The 17,253-nt window shown below is 36.1% G+C and overlaps 1 long non-coding RNA gene across 1 annotated transcript in view; it reads left to right on the top strand.

The window, feature by feature from the left end:
* Positions 1–399: 399 nt before the first annotated feature.
* Positions 400–17,253, top strand: part of LOC143657984 (uncharacterized) — a 224,975-nt gene continuing 208,121 nt past the window's right edge. Inside the window, exon 1 of the long non-coding RNA XR_013163046.1 lies at positions 400–505. This is a non-coding gene — a long non-coding RNA (uncharacterized LOC143657984). The remainder of the gene's footprint in view (positions 506–17,253) is intronic.

Here is a 17,253-nt window from a genome sequence, read left to right as displayed (position 1 = left end):
AATGATTTCTTCTTTCATAGTGTATTTTTTTAGGGTCCAGGCTCTGAGAAAGGATAGGAAATATATAGAAGAATGAAGCGTAGTAGCTGTCCTTTAAGTGTCCTTATTATTTTGGCTTTCTACAGGTCATAACTTCAGGAACCAGGACTGAAACTGCATTTTCTACCTCCAGATCTTATTTTTTTTAAGTTTGTGTTTAGAAATAATTATAGACTCATGAGAAGTTGTAAAAATAGTATAGAGAATACCTGTGTCCCCCTCACCCTGCTTCTCCCAATGGTAACATCTTACAAAACTATAGTACATTATCAAAACTAGGAAATTGAAGCTGGTACAATATAGTTAACTAGACTACAGACCTCACTCAAATTTTACCAGTTTTTGTCTTATGCTCTTTTTAGTACAGCATGAAGCCACCATTGGACCTGTAAATGTTGCTTAGTATTGGCTCACAGCCCAAATGGCTGCTCATCAAAAACTGCGGAAGACATAAGCTGTGCTCTGGGTGAGTTTGCTATTCAAAAAAATAAAAACATAAATAACATGTAGTGGGCACTGTTGGTACTCTGACCTTTACTGACTAGACAATACACCTATATCCTAGTTACTATTAGCATTGGCTGTTATTGGCTTATAGTTGATGTTGTCCCTAGAAAATTGGCCCTTAGCCAAGCAAGAGCTGCCTGATCCAGAATCATAACCTGCAGCCAATGATCAACTGAAATGATGGTGAAAAAAAAGCCAATCCTCTTGCTTCAAGGTGGGAGCAATTCTATGATGCAATTCATGATTCAGAGCTCCCCTTTGGATCAAACTGAAGATTATCTCCAGCTGAGACCATGTCTTTGCTTGTCTTTCTTTCTCTTATCTCATCCTGATCCCATTACTCCTTTTCTCCTGAAACCCCCCCTGTAAATCATGTGTCTGAACTTCAGTGTCAAGCTCTGCATCTAGGGAACCGGATCAAAGCTATAATATCAGTTTATTTTGCTTGTTTCCTCACCTTTTCATTTTTGAGAAGAGCAGTTCTAGAAAATATTCCACTGCGCACACTGAAATACCCCAATGCAACACACTCACACAAACACACACATATTTACTTATACATCCTTGTATACCACACACATACATACTCTCACTCACATACCATCAACAAAGCTGCATGGCAGATATTTGTGGCTTGAAGAAGCAATCTTGGGTAACCATTTCAGATCCTTTATTTTGTTCATATACAAACAACAAATTAAACCCAGGATCAATGAATATGAATTTCATGTCAGATTGGGTTCCATTAGTTTGAGGGTATTACTTTGAGATAATCAATACAGTGCAATTTTCAAATCTAGCATTCCATCCTTAGCTGGAAATCCAAATTACTGTCTCCTTGCCTCTTCATTTATACAAAGTCAACTTTAAATTAGATGGATTGATCTGAACTGATCATTTGCTTTCCCTTCAGCAAAAAATAACATTAATTAGGTTGTTTCTTGGTTTAGCTGAATGATGGGAGTTAGTACTAACTCTTGAAGAAAGACTTCATTCTTTTAAGAGGTAACACTGAGCACATCTGCTCACTGTGAAGCCCTGGGCAAATTCACTTTACACCTCCCACTCTCCCAGGAAACAAAGATGAAATTAAGTAAAAGTGCTTTTATATGCTTATGAAGTACCAAAGAGAGAGGTGAGTCTCACTTTTCAGGACCTGAGCCCTGGATTTGAGTACTCCTTTCTCCTTTGTCAAGCTTCATCCCTTCTTCTTTATGTTTCTCTCTAACCAGGCCCTTGGTATCCTTTTCCTTACTGCTACCAAAACCTTATGTCTTTTCTATGACTTAAAAAAATATGTCTTTTATTAGAAAAGTTGTAGATGTACAGAAAAGTCATGCAGAAAATTCAGAGTTCCCATAAACTCCACCCCTTCACACAATTTTCCCTATTATTAACACATTACATTGTTGTGGAAACTTTGTGAGAATTGATGAAGCAATATTATTATAACTATATTATTAAATGTTTTCCATAGTTTATATTAGAGTTCACTGTTTATGTTGTATAGTCATGTTTTTTTAAAAAGTTTATTCTAGTAACATATATTCTAGTAACATATATATATATATATATAACCTAAAATTCCTCTTTAACCTACATTAAGATATGTAATTTAGTGGTGCTAATTATATTCACAATGTTTTGCTACCATCACTACCATTCATTACTAAAACTTTTCCATCATCCCAAACAGAAAATCTGTACCAATTAAGCATTAACTCCCCATTCCCTATCCTCATCCCAGCCCTGTTAAACTGTGTTCTAATTTCTGACTCTATAAATTTGCCTATTCTAATTATTTCATATCAGTGAGATCATACAATATTGTCCCTTTGTGTCTAGCTTATTTTACTCAATGTGTCTTCCGGGTGTTTCCATGTTGTCACCTGTATCAAGACTTCATTTCTTCTTATCTTCTGAGTAATATTCCATTGTATGTATATACCACATTTGTGTTTCCATTCTTCTGTTTATGGACACTTGGTTGCTTCCATCTTTTGACAACTATTATCAATTCCTCTGTGAACACTGGTGTACAGATATCTGTTTGAGTCCATGCTTTTGGTTCTTTTGGATATATACCTAGAAGTGGAATTGCTGGGTCATCTGGTAATTCTATACTTAATTGCCTTTGTAATTACCGAACTGTCTCCCCTGGTAGCTGCACCATTTTACATTTCTAACAATGAATAAGCATTCCTATTCCTCCACATCTTATCCAACACTTACTGTTTTCTGTTTTTTTAATAGTAGCCTTTCTAGTGGATTTGAAATGGTACCTCATTGTGGTTTTGACCTGCATTTCCCTAGTAGCTAATGATATTGAATGTTTCTAATTTGTTGGCAAATAATTGTTCAGGGTATCCTCTAATAATTATTTTTAACTCTGTGCCTGGGTAGTGGGCTGGTTTGAACCCATTATGTTAATGTTCTTTTAATCCATTCTCCAGTGGGGGAAGACCTATTTTGGGTGAGACTTTCTGGTTAGGCAATTCAATTAAGAATGGTAGGTCTTAATCTTTTTCTGGAGTTCTTTATGGAAAGGGTAAGAGAGAGGGTAAAAGCCAAGAAAGTTTACAGAGAAAGCACCACAGGAGAATAAGCAAGGACCTACAGGAGCTGATGGAGAGAACCCCTGAAACCAGAACCCAGGAGAGAAGGACCAGCAGATGTTACTATGTGCTTTTCCATATAACAGAGGGACCCTGAATGCCAGCAGCCTTTCCTCAGAGAAGGCATCTTCCTCTAAATGCTGTGCCTTAATTTGGACATTTTTACAGCCAACTTTAAATTTGTAACCTAATAAATCCCCATTGAAAAAGCCAGTCCATTTCTGGTGTATTGCATTCTGGCAGCTTTAGCAAACCAAAATGGGTAGTAATGGGCCCCCTTTCATTTTTGATTTTTGCTATTTCTATCCTCTTTCTTTTTTCTTTGTCAGTCTAGCTGAAGTTTTGTCAATTTTATTGATCTTTTAAAAAAACAATTTTTGCTTTCATTGATTCTATTGTTTTGTTATTCTGTATTTCATTTATCTCTTGTTCTAATATTTGTTCTTTTTCCTCTTTGTTAACATAAACATTTTAATATTTAGAGATATAAGTTTCCCTCTCAGCAGTGCCTTTGCTATATCCCATAAGTTTTGGTATGTTTTGTTTTCATTCTCATTTACCTCAAGATATTTCCTAATTTCGCCTGTGATTTCTTCTTTGACCCATTGGTTGTTTAGCAGTTGATGGTTTAATTTCTACTTATTTGTGAATTTTCCAGCTTTCTTACTGTATTGATTTCTACTTTTATTCCATTGTGGTCAGAGAGCATACATGGTATTATTTCAATATATTTGAGTTTATTGTGATTTGTTTTGTGACCTCATATATGGTCTCTCCTGGAGATTGATCCATGTGCACTAGAGAAGAATGCGTATTTTACTGATGTTGGGTGAAGTATTCTAAATATATATATATATTAGATCTCGTTGGATAATTGCATCATTCAAGTTTTCTATTTCCTCACGATCTCCTATACATTATTGAAAGTGGTATATTAAAGTCACCTACTATTAATATAGAAGTATCTATTTTGTCCTTAAAATTGGTCAATTTATGCTTCAAATATTTTGGAGCCTTGCTGTTAGGTGCATATATGTTTATAATTGTTATGTCTTCTTGTTATATTGACTTTTTTTTTTACCAGTATGTAGTTACCTTTGTAGTTTCTCATAACAAGTTTGACTTACAGTCTATTTTATCTGATACAAGTATAGCTATTCCAACTCTCTTTTGATTACTATTTGCATGGTATTTTTTCCATTTAGTTTCAACCTACTTGTGTCTTTGAGTTTAAGGTGAGTCTCTTGAAAACAACATATAGTTGGGTCATGCTTTTTTCTGCCAATCTCTGCCTTTTGACTTGAGAGTTTAATTTACATTTTAACTAACTGTTGATATTTTGCTCTGACATTTCTTTTTTGGTATTTGAGAATACTAAACCTTCTTTGTCCTTCATTTCTTCTATTAATGCCTACTTACAAAGTTATTTGATTATTTTGTGTTGTTCTATTTTGACTTCCTTCTGATTTATTTATTTTTTATTTTTTAAATGACTTTTTCCTTCTGATTGCTTTTTATATATATTTTTCATATAGTTACTTCGTGATTACCATGAGGCTTAAATTTAACATTCTAAATCTGTAGCAGCCACATTTGATTTGATACCATCTTAAGTGCAACAGCATATACATACACTATTCCCCTCCATCGCCCCACCACTTGTTGTACTTCTTTCAATGAATTTGAAATAAAAAATACTTTGGGAAAAAAAAATTTTTTCTTTATACATTGTATGTCCAAAATCATAAATTTATTACTTTTTTATGGTTTTGCATTTTAACCTATAAGAAGTAAAAAAGCATAATTACATATGGAAAAATATGATAATGGTAACATTTATAATTACACATGATTAACTTTACCAGAGGTCTATTTCCTTTTATCATTCAATCCACTGTCTAGTGTCTTTTCCTTTCAGTCCTTTAGCATAGCTTTGTGAGACAAGTCAAGTGGTGATGAATTCCCTCAACTTTTGCTTATCTTGGAATGTCTTAATTTCTCCCTCATTTTTGAAATACAGTCTTACCAGATATAAAATTCTTGGTTGTAAATTGTTTTCTTTCACCACTTTAGGTATTTCATCATGCTGCCTTTTTACCTACACAGTTTCTCAATGAAGCAAGTTGTTTTTTTCTCCTGCAGTTTTCAGAACTCTTACCTTGAACTTAGTATTCAACAATTTGACTACTTTGTGTATGGGCATGATTCTTTGTGATTCTTTGTGTATGGGCAGAGTTTATTCTGTTTGGATTTTGATGGGCTTCTTGAATGTGTGTATTCATGTATTTCATTAAATTTGGGAAATTTTCTGCTATTTGTTCTCTGACTATTCCTTTTCCCCTTTTCTTTATTTTCCTTTGGGTACTCCATAATGTATATATTGGTATGCTTGATGGTGTCCAAAAGGTCTCTTAGAATATGTTCACTTTTTTCTATTCCTTTTTCTTTCTGTTCTTGAACCTGGATTGTCTTGTGTTTGAATTCATTGGTTCTTTCTTCTTCTAGATCCAATCTGCTGTTGAAATCCTCTAGAGAATTTTTCATTTGAGTTATTCTTGTCTTCAGCTTCAGCATTTATGTTTGGCTCCTTTCTAAAATTTCTGTTTTTTATTGAGATCCTCATATTCATCATTCATTGTTTTCCTGATATCCCTTAGTTCTTTTTATGTATTTTCCTTTATTTCGTTCAGCATATTCAGGATCCTTTTTGTGAAAGTCTTTTTATGGGATGTCCAATGTTTAGTTTTCTTCACTCATGATTTCTGTTTTTTTTTAATCTTGTTCCTTTGGATGGTTCATCATTTCCTTTCTTTTATATATTTTGAATCTTTTACTGCATACCATACATTTTTACATTTTGAGGTGCTAACTCTGGGATTCAGTCCCTGAGCTGTCTGATCCTTAAGTTTGTTTCCAGCTAGTAATATGACAGAGATTTCCTTGAGTACCAGGAGCAAAAAAACCCAAACAAATCAACAAAAAGTTATCTTTCACAGTCTTTGCAAATTGGCTCTGCATTGGCTGGTGCTCTATTTCAGATCAAGAAAATCAGCCCTAGGTGAATATAAAATACAGTGCCCTCTCTGTGTTTACTGGGCCTATGTATTAGGCTTTACTTGTTTGTGGTCTTAGAAATTCCACTGTTTACAGGAATTTGAATGCCCCTCCACTTTGATTAAATACATTTTCTTCTTCTCTTGGGTGCTTTATTGTATGACTTATAGGAGTAATCCTTTGCCACAGACATCTCTGATTTAATTGTTTTTACACTGCTTCTGCTATCTGTAAGCTGCTTCTGCCTGCAGAGCAAATTCTGGGAAAATGAGCAGAAACAGGTCCCCTGATTGTTTTTCAGACCTGTCACCTAATGATACCTATGAACAGGAACCACAGTATGTTCATAGGGTTTATTCCCATTCTCTGGAAGAGGACCAGGTACACACAATGGGAGTGAACATTGTCTCTACACTTTGCCAGAGAGAGACTGGGGGATAGGTCAACAAGGATACCACAAGCTTCTCCTACCATTTTTAAAAAACTTCATTTTCTTGGTTTGGCATTTTCCCAGTTACTGCAGTCCTTTAACTGCCTTCTGGATTTCTAATGGAGATGCTTTGGATGTTTCTGTTCATTCTCCAGATATTCTTTTGGGGAACAGACCCTGGAGCATCTTGTACTGCCATCTTGTTCAACCAGTAGTCTCTATGACTTTTTTGACATTCTGTGTCCCTTAGAATTCAATTTCCTCATGAATATTGCCAAATGAAAATAAAAACATTATCTAATAATGCTATGATCTGGTTGGAATTTTAAAGGTACTTTAGTTCCCCCAGATGCACCTAAACTGGATTAAGCGCGCGCACACACACACACACACACACACACACGCACAAAATAAAATGTTTCTAGGCATCTGATTTTGGTTTATTTTACAATATGATTTAAAAAAATTTTATTTGTTAATAATTTTTTGCTATAGAAATTGTGGGTTTACAAAAATATGCATAAAATACATAAAATACAGAATTTCCACGTAGTTTGCATTAGTGAGGTACATTTGTTATAATTCATGAAGAACATTTTTATAATTGTACTATTAACTATAGTCCATTGTCAACATAGGAGTCATTATTGCAACAAAAATATTCAATAATGTCTATAAAATAAACCCCAAGAATTCTTAGCATTTCATTTAGTGGATGTTCAGTACTGAAGAATCACTCCCTTAACATCACTCTTCAGATTTTTTCCTCAATGCTGTGATCATAAGGCAGTTAAAGAATTGGTCAGATTCAAGGAAGGAGACAGAAAAGCATGGGGATTTGGAACCAAAACTTCTGGATTTGGAGGTTTTCTCTTTTGAGTTCAGTTTTCACTTTTTCTTGTTTCTGGAAATATACTCTTAATTCCTTCCTTCCCACTTAAAATCAGATATTAGCATCCTCCCTGAAGACCGCTTCCATATGGGGTGCAAAAAGCATCAAAATATAACAGTCCAGATTTCATATGTTATAAAAATATAGAATTTATTGAAGTTAGTTATATTTCAGAACACCAGAGGAAATAAAAAGATTAAACTTCTACCCAAGATCCTCCATTTCTCAAAATTTATACAAGTTGCCAATAAAATTTGTTCAGGAAGCATAGTCTAAGCAGTTAGTTGTTCAAGGAACAATTCAGTGTCTGAGTCTTCTAGAGGTTATTGCTGCCTGTTTCCTGAGCTTACCTGGTAAAATCTCCACAGAGTATTGGTTACATCTCATTAGCAAAACTGACGCTGAAAATTCACATATTATTCTACTGGGTTCAATTTGGACATTTGGTACTTTTCAGCTTATGGAAACTTTGAGCTAAAATCACGAATGTTTTGATGCATTAGGATGCTATTCCTTCACAAAAATAACAACAGCAAGAAAAATGTTTATTCTCTGTTAAGTTCATGTGTCAGCTTGGCTAGGTTATGGTATCCAATTGTTTGATAAAACAAACACTGACCTAATTGTTACTGTGAAACTATTTCATGGTCTTAAATCACTAGTAAGTTGATTGCATGCACCTATGGCTGATTACATCTACAATCAACTAAGGAGATTGCTTTCAACAATGAGAGAAGTCGCATCCAATCAAATGAAAACCTTTAAAGGAGAACTGATGGTTTTAACAGTCAGAAGGAAGAATTTCTATCCCTACTTTAACCAGCCAGCTTCTCCTGGGGAATTCATCAGAATCCTTCATCAGAGTTCCTACCTTGTGGTCTGACTATGAAATTTGAACTTGCTCATCTCCTACAGTTGTGTGTGTAAATTCCTATAATGTATGTGTGTATATGTATATATATATATATATATATTTTATACTTTCAGTTTGATTTTCCTAGAGAATCTTGACCAATACAAGTACCAGCTCAGTGAATGGCACCCCTGTCCTCTACTTACACCAGCTTTTTTTTTTACCTTGTAGCTCTTCTGTCAATTCCCATGTCTAATCCCTTACCAATTCCATTTCCATAATTCTTTTTTAATCTTTCCATTCTTCTACACTGCCACTGCCCCCATTCTAACCTAAGGACCTGTCATATCCTTCCTGGATTACTAAATAAAGTCTTCTTGAGGCCATTCTTGCTCCTTTCCAGTCCATTTTCCTCCCCTCCACAGGAGTGACATATAAAACTGCAGATCTGGGTTTCAGGTTCAGGTTGGAAGACTGATATGTCTAGCTTTCTTTGCTCCTCAAAGTCCCCTGAAAGGACTAAAAGGGAGATTTTAACAATAGTAGTTTAAACATCATAGTACTAAAAATCAAGGAAAGAGGAAGTTAAGAAAATCCTGGATGATGTGATCAGTTTGTCATATACAGAACTGGAGAAATTGCAGCCCAGAATACTCAAGGGGAAGCCAATGCTCTCTAAGGGCAAATAGAAAAAGCTCTTAGCTTGGGGTCAATAAATACAGAATGGCTGAAATACAGTGATCACTAGAATTATTAATTTAAAAACTGAAATTATAACAGCTGAGGCTCCTGGGATGTTTCTCTCTTTCCCAGTTCCCCTCAAACACTGAGCGTATGATGCTGGCACAGTCCTGGAACCACTGTCTAAAGAAAATAGGCAATCTTTCTAAGAAGGTGTCCTCCTGTGGTTTTGGAGATCTGAGCAGATTGAAAGTTAACTCTGAAGTGAACTCAGCAGAAATTAACATTAGAAAGAGAAAATAAGGAAATCAAGAGCAAAGTAGTTCCACCCAGGAAAGGATTACAATATGAAACCCAAGCCCATTTTCCTTGTCAGTATGAGGGGCTCAGCCTGTAGACAGCTCCCTTCCTCTGAGCCCTACAGGGATGTCTACTAGTCCAAAAGCTTCTACCTCCTGGCTTACAGCCTGCCTTCAGCTGCCCCACTTAAGAAGAAGCCTCTTAGGCCAATGGACCTACCCCAGTGTAAGGAAATTCAGCTCTTTATTCATGAATATGCACTCTCAACTAAGAATCATCAGATTTTAAAGGAAAACTAATAGTACTAAAGTCAGAGGAAGGATCAAGATGAAAAAAACAGAGCAACTATTCTGTAAGAAACAGAAATAATTGGGGAATAAAAATGAATTTAAAAGTTCTAATTAGTGTCCTTAGAAAGTATTCAGGGTTTTTAGAGGGAGATTTAGACAGATATTCACTAGTATTAAAAAATTTAAAAAGAACAAGATGTTATAAAAAGGATGAGTAGGTAGTAAAAAAAGGAATCCTGTAAACTAAAAATGTGTTCCCTGAAATTTTTTAAAAAGCCAAAAAACTCGAAGGATGAGAAAATAATAAATAGAGATGCCAGGGTTAAAGACAAAAGCTAGAAGGTAAGTCAAGGAAATCTCCCATAATAAAAACCAAATTAAAGGGATATTTCCATCAACAGTGGAATGGATAGAAATGGGAGTATGTTTACATGTGAAACAGCATACAACAATGAGAATAAGCACACAACAACTATCCACACTAACATGGATGAATTTCATGAATATATTTGTGCAAAAGAAACCAGGTACAAAAGAATATATGGTGTATTATGCCATATATATGTATACAGTTCAAAAACAGGAAACTGCTCTATGGTCAGGTCAGTTACTTTTGGGGATATGGTGACATGAAGTGGGCATGAAGAGTTTTGGGGTGTCAGCTATGTTGTCTTTCTTAATCTGGGTACTGGTTACTTAGTTCAGTTTGTGAAAATTCAGTAATTTGTACATGTGTGCTTTTTTCTATGTATATTATACTTTAATAATTATTACCAAGAAAAGAGAAAAAAATTACAAAATTTCATTCACTCCAATTTATCAATTTATCCCTAATGATTCTGGGTTTGTACTATATTCAGAAAGTCCTTCTTTACTCTGAGATTACAACTTTCTTTTTCCTGATGTTTTCTTCTAGTACATTTCTGGTTTCATTTTATTGTATTTTTGTTTAAATTGCTAATCCAACAAGATTTCATTTTATAAATCATTATTTTAAAGACTACTTAGTATCTCACCAATAAATGTGTAATGATATATTTAATCATCCCTATTTTTTGAAATATATGTTGCATCGGTTTTCACTATTAAGAAAATTTTAAAATATAAACAGTTCTAGTAATAAGGAGTTTGACATTCATCCAATAAGAGTTCCAGGAAGCAGAAGATAGAGATAATGGAGTGGAAGAAACCAATGGAAAATAGAAGAGACTTTTCAGAGCTGAAGAAAGAAATGTCTTCAGGATATAATGGCTTAACTCATACTGAGCAGGATTAGCTGAAGAAAAAAGACCCACAGTTAGAAGCAACCAACTTAACAATGCTCCAACAACGCTCCAAATTTTAAAAGAAGAATATCCTTAAAGCTTCTTTAGACATGAAGCAGGTTGCTTGTGGCCCAATGAGAATCAGGTTGTCAGGTTGCCATCAGATTTCTCACTGGCAATAGTAAATAAATATCTTTAAAATTTTGAAGAAAATGAAGAATCTCAAATTCTGAGTAAGTCCCCAGCTATTTTTTTTCTTTTCTGAGCAAGCAAGAACTCAAAATATTTACCACCTATGTAGTCAATTTGAAAATAGTGATGTGAGTTTTCCTGAAAAGTAAACAGGACTATAAGAGAATGATTTGACATATATGAAATAGTAGCAGCTGAATTTGGTAGAGTGGAGAAGCTAGAACACAATAAAAAGAATCAATTGGACGTATATGATGCTGGGAACCTTCTTTAAGCAGCAGGGGTTTGATGACATCTGTAGTGAGTATGTAAATGTGTATAGTCCTGTTCAGACATACAAAGACAGTTTCTTTATTTCTCTGTAACTGGTCTAATATTAATAATGAGCCCCACAACCATCCGTCGCTAGAGATACAAAGTACACTTGTCAACTATCCCTTTTTAAATTTATGTTTTAAACTATGTCCTTGATGTAACTCAGTATTTTTCTAGAAATAGGCCATTCTCATCCTTCTTTTCTTTCCTCTCTGTCCTTCCCATGACAGTATTTGGGTAATTTTTTAGGGAAGGCTTATGTGTCCTCATGGTGTTGGGGAAAGATCCTCAGATGCCTTTATTGAAGTTCCTGTGTTTCTTTCAGACTTTTGCTGGCCTCTGTCATGAACTGAATAACTTGGATGCTTCTTGAGTCACTGGGATGTGTCTTCTGCATTATAGCTGACCCTCTTTGGCCTTCCAGGGTGCATGGTTTCACCTGAAGTTGAAGTCTTACTACAAAGTCCTGGTTCTCTATAACCTCTTTGCTCTTATCCCAGACTTGGTTCACCATTGTTCTTGTTACTTCCATGTCTTCTCAAAATGACACACAGGTGTTTTAGGTCTCCTGCTTACCATGCATAATTTATGAGGAATCAAGACTGCCGCTTCAATCCATATATCTAGATAATACTCTCCACCCATATTGCACCATTACTCCTGATCCATTTTGGACTTTGTGGTAAGCTTGATGGAGAGTTTCTCCTAAAGCATTGCCACCTTTCTCAAGCTATGAGATAGGAAGTGGGTGGTTAGCCTCAGTGGTCTCAAGCATCCTTGTACTAACTGAAAGGTTACCACTATACACAAACTCCTTGCCTAGAATGAAGCCAAGACACATGTTTCCCAGTTTTCTTCTCTATTTTTTCTCTTCTCCATACTCACTTGGAAAAATTGGGCCTTCCTATTTGGTTAGGATTTCCCTTTTCTTATGTCTTGAGTTCTCTTCTTTCCTTTGGTTTGTGATACAATTCAACTCCCAGCCTTTGAAAGTTCAAGAAATATAAAATACTCTTCTCCGTTTAATATGACTATTACCTTGATAGGAACTCGAAAGTTTTATTTTAATAGTTAAAAGCTGTGTATTGACTTATGTGTTCTATTTGGTATCTATTCTTTTTTTCACTATGGTAACAAATCTTATGGCCTCACCTTAATCAAAGGGCAGCTAACAAATATGCTGCAAAGTGTTTCCTTGACCTCCCAGTTTCAGGGTATAGCAATTATCGTAAGTTTTCTCTGTTTTTTATATATATATATATATATATTGCATGGCTCCCGCTAGATCATGCATTCTAAGAGGGAAATGCTGCTAAACACAGAAATTTCAAACTTGCATTATTCTGCATCATTGCTATTCTTCTATGCAAAAGGATGGTTAAGCTTGGGGATGCAATCCTCCTGTATATGTGTGTCATGTGGTGAAGCATGGGCTGAGGGAGGTGACAGGCCCCACTTTCTACTCTTCAGTATTTGGAAAGCTGTTTCCAGAAGAGTGTCTCATTGGACAAGGATACAAAGAAGCCCACATTTTGGCTCTGCAATATTGGTGCCACGAGAACATATCATTATCCCTAGGCTGCTTCTTTGTCATTTGGTCACTCTATATGTCCTTTCCTATACATAGTCCTATTTAATTCTCAACTTTATTATTGAAGCCACAAAGATAGCAGAGCAGAAACTAAAACCATATTCTGGTCGTAAAGTATTCAACACAGGACTGATTCGGGGGGCATCAGTAACCAGACACACAGTGTACACCAGTCTGGAATGGGTTGAACGGATGAGAATTCCACACAGAACTGTAAGTCTCCCAAAATATGGAAGCCAGAATCCCTCCTTCAAGCACAGCAGGCTGGTTACCCAAGGGGAAAGGAAACATTATTAGTAGCAAGAAGTTATCTCAGTCAAGCTCCAATTGCAGAATTAATGAACAAATTTGGACTGCTGAAAACAGGGCCCATGCACAGATAAACCAGGAACTGAACAGCTTTTAAAAGGGGGAAATTTAATAAGTTATAAACTTACAGTTCTAAGCCTTAAAAATGCCCAAACTAAGGCATCCAGGGAAAGATACCTTGACTCAAGGAAGGTTGATGGTTCAGGAACACCTCTGTCAGCTGGGTAATCATGTAGCTGGCAGCTGCTGGTCCCTTGCTTCTTGGCTCTTGCTTTCAGCTTCTGTTCCTTTGGGGATTCCTTACTTTGCTTTACAGGGCTGGCTTTTATTTCTTGGCTTCCATTGGCTCTCTCCAGGTTCTTGCTTGCTTAACATCTCATGACAATGTCTACTGGACTCCAAGCATCTCTAAACATCCGTATCTCTGTTCTCCACGTGTCGGCATCTGTGCCAGCTCTGTTTTGAAATTTCAGTCTGTGCTGTAATTTCTGTTGGCTCTGAGGCTTCTATCATTTCTGACTCTCTCCAAAATGTTTCCTCTTTTGAAGGATCCCAATAAACTAATCAGGAGCCCCCTGGAATTAGTGGAGTCACATCTCCATTCAAACAAAGAGTCACGTCCACAACTGGGCATGCCACTTCTCCCTGGGGATAATCTAATCAAAAGTTTCTGCCCTACAGTGTTGAATTAGGGTTAAAAGAAACAGCTGCCTCCACAGATTGAATCAAAGTTAAAACAAGCCTTTTCTGGGGTACATAATAGATTCAAACTGGAACAAAGTGGTCAAGACAACCCACCTGGGACAGAGCAGCCTCTAATAAATGGTGTTTGGAGAACTAGGTAACAATATGCAAAAGAATGAAAGGGTTTCCATATGTCACGCCCTATACAAAAATTAACTCAATATGGATTAAACACCTAAACATTACAGATAAGACCATAAAACTTTTAAAAGAAAGCATAGGGAAATATTTTATAAATCTTGTGATAGGAGGTGGTTTCTTACAGCCTACACCCAAAACATGAGTAATGAAAAAAAATAGATAAATGGGATCTCTTCAAAAATTAAACACTTTTGTGCATCAAAAATCTTTGTCAGGAATGTAAAAAGGCAGCCTGTTAAATGGAACACCATCTTTGGAAACCACATATCAGATAAGGATTTAAAACTCAGAATATATAAATAGATACTACAACTCAACAACAAAAAGAGAAACAACCCAATTTAAAAAAATGGGCAAAAGACATGAACAAGGGGGGTGATGGTGGTGCAGTGGCAGAGTTATCACCTTCTATGCCGGAGACCTGGGTTCAATTCCTGGTGCCTGCTCATGCAAAAAAAAAAAAAAAAAAAAATATGAACAGACATTTTTCAGAAGAGGAAATACAAATGGCTAGAAGGTATATGAAAATATACTCAACTTCACTGGCTATTAGGTAAATAAAAATCAAAATTACAGTGAGATATTACCTCACACCCACCAGAATGGCCATTATCAAAAAAACAAAAAATGACAAGTGCTGGAAAGGATGTGGAAAAAGAGGCTCACTTATCCACTTTTGGTGGGAATGTAAAATAGCACAACTGCTCTGGAAGGCAGTTTGGTGGTTCTTCAGGAAGCTAAAAATGGAATTACCATATGATCCAATAATCCCATTGCTAGCTATATATTCAGAGGAACTGAAGGCAAGGACACAATGGGCCTTTGCACACAAATACTTATACTGGCATTATTTATAATTGCTAAAAGATGGAAACAGTCTAAATGTTCATTAATCAACAAATGGCTAAAGAAGCTGTGGTATAAACCTATGATGAAATATCACCCAGCTATAAGACAGAATAAAATCATGAAGCATGTAACAATGTGGATGAACATTGAGGACATTATGCTGAATGAAATCAGCCAAAAACAAAAGGACAAATAGTCTGTGATCTTACTAATATGAACTAACATCAATGAGTGAACTTTTAGAGTTAAAGTTAAGAACACAGGTTGTCAGGAGATAGAAATAGGGTAGAAATTGGGCATTTGGTGCTGAAGAAATATAGAAGGTGCAATAGGACTGATTATAAAAATTCAGAAATGGATAGCACAATACTATCTGATGGTAGCACAATAATATAAGTACACTAAATGAAGCTGAATGTGAGTATGGTTGAGGGAGAAGGGCTGGGCACACATATGCCATCGGAAAGAAATATAAAGGATAAAGCCTGAGATGGTAGATGGTATGTGACTGCTCTTACAGCAGTCACATATATTCAGGAGCTGTAACTGTTATTTCTAAATTTTGAGATACTGGAGCTCTTTGTTTATAACATGGTCATTCGCAGAAACTTCAGGTATTTATGTGACACTGAGACTCAGTTAGAGCACTGAAGCTATGAAAGTCAGCATTATCCCATTCAACAACTGTTAAAAAAATTGATCAGACTTTGACTAGAGATATGAATGAATCTGATCTGGATAGGACTAAGACAAATCAGAATATTAGATAAAGGATGTTACTGTCCATATTTTAAAACCTCAATTTCTGTGTGAGACCAAAGGGAGAGATGTTTGTATTAGGTGCAAAATTTAGATTTGGGGTAGCACATTATCTAATTTAACTTGTACGGTCAGTTAACTTGAACACCATGATTACATGGAATCTTCAATAGAGCATGAGATCTTTTTAGTTTGTACAGGTTAGTGTGATGCCTTGATAAATCCCAGAGTAATTTGGGGGGAGAATTGAAAAAGTATTTGCAAAGTCCCTCTGCCAGTTTGCAAGTATTATGTACCCCAGAAAAGCCATGTTTTATCCTGATCCAATCTTGTGGAAGCAGACCTTTCTTTTAATCTGGATTCAATACTGTACCTTGGAAACTTTTAATTAGATAATCCCCATTGAGATGTGACATACTCAATTGTGGATGTGATTTTTTGATTACATGGAGATGTGACTGCATCCATTCCAGGTGGGTCTTGATTAGTTTGCTGGAATCCTTTAAAAGAGGAAACATTTTGGAGAGAAACTTCAGAGCTGACAGAAATGACAGATGCCTCAGAGCCAACAGAGTGAGCAGATGGAGAACAGTTGCTGCAGAGAACAGAGATATGGATGTTTGGAGATACTTGGAGACCAGCAGACATCACCTGGAGATGTAAAGCAAGCCAGAACCTGGAGAGAGCCAAGGGAAGCCAAGAGATGAAAGCCAGCCCCAGAGAAGCTAAGTGAGGAACCTCCACAGGAACAGAGGCTGAAAGCAACAAAGCCCAGGAGCAAAGAACTACCCAGCTGACATAAGTATTCTTGACCCATTGGCCTTTCTTGAGTGAAGGTGACCTCTTGTTGTGCCTTTATTTGGACAATTTCATTTCCTTAGAACTGTAACTTGTAATGTATTAAATTCTTTCTTTTAAAAGCCATTTTAGTTCTGGTATTTCACATTTCCACGGCTTGCAATCTAAAACAGTCCCATTTCAGGACTAGGGAGAAAGAAGAAAATATTAAACGTCCTTATCAGGGAAATTCCTGATATTCTTGCAAGCAATGGGGACAACCAATTCAATAGGCTAAGCCCTCAATCTTGGGGTTTGCTCCTATGAAACTTATTCCTGCAAAGGATAAGCTAAGCCTATTCATCATTATGCCTGAGTCACCCCAGAAGACCTCTTTTGTTGCTTAGATGTGGCTTCTCTCTCTCTAAACCAACTCTGCGGTAAATTCTCTGCCCTCCCTGCTATGTGGGACATGACTTCCAGGGGTTTAAATCTCCCTGGTAATGTGGGACAGGACTCCCGGGATGAGCCACGACCTGGCATCATGGGATTGAGAAAGCCTTCTTGACCAACAAGGAGGAAGAGAAGAATGAGACAAAATAAAGTTTCAGTGGCTGAGAGATTTCAAACAGAGTTGACAAGTTATCCTG

Source organism: Tamandua tetradactyla, chromosome 15 (assembly GCF_023851605.1).
Source record: "Tamandua tetradactyla isolate mTamTet1 chromosome 15, mTamTet1.pri, whole genome shotgun sequence".
NCBI lineage: Eukaryota > Metazoa > Chordata > Mammalia > Pilosa > Myrmecophagidae > Tamandua > Tamandua tetradactyla.
The sequence above is the reverse complement of the archived record's forward strand: the minus strand, read 5'-3'. Positions and strand labels throughout refer to the sequence as shown.